The sequence below is a fragment of the Lactuca sativa genome, chromosome 8 (genome assembly GCF_002870075.4).
Source record: "Lactuca sativa cultivar Salinas chromosome 8, Lsat_Salinas_v11, whole genome shotgun sequence".
Taxonomy (NCBI): domain Eukaryota; kingdom Viridiplantae; phylum Streptophyta; class Magnoliopsida; order Asterales; family Asteraceae; genus Lactuca; species Lactuca sativa.
In genome coordinates this window covers 54,551,266-54,555,855 of record NC_056630.2, presented here as the reverse complement: position 1 = coordinate 54,555,855, position 4,590 = coordinate 54,551,266, and the positions used below count along the sequence as shown (strand labels likewise).

The following is a 4,590-nucleotide window of genomic DNA, read 5'->3' as shown; positions in this document are numbered from 1 at the left end:
ATGATCGAGCTTTAAATGTCTTCTTCCTCACTAAAACCCTAGCCGGCATCACTACTTTTTAGTATTTTTCTCTAGGGTTTGGCTGATAAGAGGGAGGGAGAAGTGATTCATATGGTCTAAGGGAAGGTTACTACAGGTAAGGGCTAAGAGGCTTTCCTAGATTCGAGTTCCTGCTAGCCTAAATCAAGAAAAGGTCTCCGACGTACACCTGCAATGCTGCAATAAAGAACATGCTCCATATTTCGGGTTTTTGACACAAATTGCCCCTCGTGTATGGCATATAACCGAAATCTACCCTAAACTCGACTTATTTTAAATAAATTTGTTTCTGAAAGTTTTCGTTCACCCCCTTGACTATATATTATGTTTATTCAAAGAATAATGATTTATTATTATTATTATTATTATTATTATTATAAAGTTACAAGAATTACTTATCGGAATCGGAACGGATGTTTCAAATATCTATTATCACTCTTTGCTCTATGATGAAAATTTTTTCAACTTGAAGGGAATTGCGGATCTCTAGCATTTGTTGGTGGAAACTAGGAAACGCCTCTCTTTTCCGTTGGTTTATAGATTATTAGAACTAAGATTGGTTATGTCCATCGCAACCGCAACCATTGAAGTTTAACTTTATATCTAATGAAATTGCGGTTTTTATTTTTTTTCTTATTTTATATTATATGATTTTTTTTGAGATATTCTTTTACTTTGACTCTAGCTCCGCCACTGCAAATACATACATTATACACACACACACACACACAAAATATACATTCTACATACAAAAATCTATTATCACTCTTTGCTCTATGATGAAAATTTTTTCAACTTGAAGGGAATTGCGGATCTCTAGCATTTGTTGGTGGAAACTAGGAAACGCCTCTCTTTTCCGTTGGTTTATAGATTATTAGAACTAAGATTGGTTATGTCCATCGCAACCGCAACCATTGAAGTTTAACTTTATATCTAATGAAATTGCGGTTTTTATTTTTTTTCTTATTTTATATTATATGATTTTTTTTGAGATATTCTTTTACTTTGACTCTAGCTCCGCCACTGCAAATACATACATTATACACACACACACACAAAATATACATTCTACATACAAAAATTTAAATAAACATAAACCTAATTTGTAGTGGTGTGTAATCCGACAGAGAAAAGTGGTGGTGGACCGGGGATAATATTCTGGTAGCAGGACCGATTTTCCGACAGACAGCAACAAATTTCGGTAGATCTTTAGCAATTCCAACAAGGGACTGAAACAATCCGACACCACCAACGACTATACACTAGTACATAAATGATTTGTTGATGCGGTTAAAATAGTTATTTGATGCAGTTATTGAACCGAACTAAAAAATATCGCATCAAAAAATATCCTCATTTAATAGTGCGGTTATAAAACCGCCTCAAAAAATAGTCAAAACCGCACCAAAAAATAGTAAAGGAAAAATACAAACCGCACCATAAAATGATGAAAACCGCCCCAAAAAATGCAAACAACACCAAAAAAAACCATCCCACCGGAAACCACCCTTAAACCACCATCATCTCTACTGCGTGTTGGTTGCCGAGAACACAAGATTCACCAAGCCACACCATTTTTATCGCTATTAACCACTGCTGAACATCTCTACATTGACCTCCTTTATAACCGAGCATAAACCACCACTAGTTGACACCATCGCCATCTGCCCTACCTTTGCTGGAAACCACCATTATAGCCACGAAGAACACCCAACATCCCCGGTTACCATCGTTTTTTCCACCTTAAACAAATCAAACGTAAATCAGTAAAAAAAGGAATAAGAATAAAAATTAGTTTATCTTCATACCTTCCATCTCCACCACTAACCACCGTCAACACCGACCACAAATGTCATGCCTTTACTGAGAACTATCGAAGCACCACCATCTCCTACATATTTTCGATCAACCAACTTATTTCACCTTAAACAAACCAAACATTAATTAGAAAAAGAAAATAAGGAAGAAGAAAAGAGATATGCTTCTTGTGTTGTCTGTAAAAAATAGGTAAAGCACACGTAGGGCAGACATACTTTTAGAGGGAAATTAAAATATAGAAGGAAAACGAAAATGTAGGAGGGAAATAAAAAATTTGAAGGATCAACCAACTTGTAGCTTGCTTGAACATGAAAATTTTGAACAAAATTTGGAGGGATCTCGTAAAGAATGCAAAATTCGAATGAAATTTTTAGAGGAAAGATTAATGGTGCCGTTGAATGTTTTTTAGTGTGAATTACTTTTTGATGCGGTTCAATGTTTTTTAGTGCGAATTATTTTTTGAGGCGGTTTTCGAAATTATTTTTAGTGTGGTTTTGGGAAACCGCCTCAAAAAAGCTTTAATGGTGTGATTTTGAGAAACCGCACTAATAAAGCTATTTTATGGTGCTGTTATCTTCTTTTTTGATGCTGTAGATATTTAATAAAGCGGTTTTTAGAAATGACCACATCAAAAAATAAAAACCATTCGCACTATTAAATAACTTGTGTACTAGTGATATCACAAGGGAGAAAAGAAAGAAAAAGAAAAACAGAAAAGGAGTTACCTAGTCGTAGTCGACGTCGTCGGGGATTGAACTATCGACATTGTCCGTGGTGAGCTACTCATCGCAAGTGTCGTGGACATCAGTAGGGGAGTTCGTCAGTGAAAATATGAGAAGGTCGAGGGGTTTTGCCGGAATGCTGATAGAGAGAAAAGAGTTCACAAAAAAGGGGAAGAATGAGGTGAAGGGGGGTGATATCTGCAAAGGGTAGCGACGACCGTTAAAGTATTAGTATTTAGTGGCAATAGATAGAGTATTAGTGACAACACCTTTAGGGGGAAACTTTGACGGTCATTTTTTTTTTCGAGTGTTAGGAGCGACACCGTACTCACTATTAGTGTGTATGATATTGATTTTCAATCATTGGATTAGGGACAAAATCAACGGATATGATTTCATCTCATATTTCGACGCGGATTATGGTGGATTGACATTAACGGCGACACCAATCTTTATTGCCGCTAAAGATGGTTAACGCCACTAAAAACGTCGCCACTAATACATGTTATTCTTATACTGATTTGTGGAAAAAAAGTAGATCCCCACGTCATAAATTTCAAAGTTAAAATAAAAACTTTTAGTAAAATACGAGACTGCAACAATTAAACATCGCAACAAAATTTAAAATATTGTAATATTTTATGATTTACCTTTCACACGGATGGGTATTGGGAGTCGGCATCGGCCTTCTAAATGGTGTTATTTACCAATTTTTTACAATAGCCAATTAGTTGTAATCCTAGAGACCATGTTATTCGTTAGGTCTCCCAAAGGGTAAACGCTAATAAACGTCACCATAAATAATTCGGTATTTTGGGTCCCTTTACTGACCTTTCGGGTGTTAATAGAGTTTGCTTAAGTAAAAAGTGTTTGGTCATAATCTTGAAATTAACCCCTAATATCATGGCGCTTGTATTGATGGGAATTTGGCACGGTATTTGGGAACTCACGTGAGGGTTTGACTGTTATTTTGATTCAATTCTTTTGACACAATGCTAATTTACTGGAATATGTTTTTGGCCAAAGTGCTTCACTCTATCCAATATCCATATAAAATAAAAAAAAAATACCCCACTTAAAATATACCATTAAACTTAATTACAAGTTAACTTTAACCTTGCTAGAGCAACTATATACAATTATAAATTGAGTAAAAATAATTTGGTTTAAAAAAAACGAAGATGATCTAAGTTGTGTTTTAAATTTTATTAGGGTTTTGGCAATCGAAATAAATGTGTGGTTTTAGCATTGGGACAGTGTGATGGTGATGCATGATGGTGTGGTCTCGTGGGGTAAGCTATGCTGCTGCTGCTGCGTGAAGGTGTTTGGTGGTGGGCCTAAACGTGAAATATGTCTAAGTTCAGGTTATGAGATTCAACTTACAACAAGACTTATGAATTATTGATAATAAGTTCCGAGACTACACTGTTCATATATGAGATAACTTTTTTGTTGTCTGTTTATCTACATATTTTTAATATTACCATATGTGAACTTCAAACTTATTAAAATTTTAAATTAGTATCAACTATATACTAGGTCTTGTATGTCCTCAATTAGGCAGCATCAATCCATAATTTAAGAGTTTCCTGTTCTTGTTTACTTGAGCTTCAATAATATATATATATATATATATATATATATATATATATATATATATATATATATATATATATATATATATATATATATATATATATATATATATATATATATATATATTTTTGAAGTTCAAGATAAACAAGACCAGAAAACTCTTAAACTATGGATTGATGTTGCCTCATTAAGGTCATACAAGACCCACTATGTCTGTAGGTGATGCCTACACCCACCACTTAAGAAGATGGCTTGTAGTCCCTATGCAATTACATGTATAATTGTATATTATACACTTAAAACTGTTTTCTTACGATACCCCCTCCCCCCCCCCCCCCCCCACCCACCCCACCCCCAGGGTCCTCCTATATAAACAAACTCCATCCATCATGTTCTAACATAATATTTCAACACA

General features: G+C 34.6%; 1 protein-coding gene across 1 annotated transcript in view; it reads left to right on the top strand.

Moving 5' to 3' along the window:
- Positions 1 to 4,574: 4,574 nt before the first annotated feature.
- The window catches only part of LOC111899964 (small polypeptide DEVIL 4), a 502-nt gene continuing 486 nt past the window's right edge, over positions 4,575 to 4,590 (top strand). Inside the window, exon 1 of the mRNA XM_023895841.3 lies at positions 4,575 to 4,590. This exon is cut by the window's right edge and continues 486 nt beyond it. The gene's annotated coding sequence lies outside the window, so the exon portion shown is untranslated.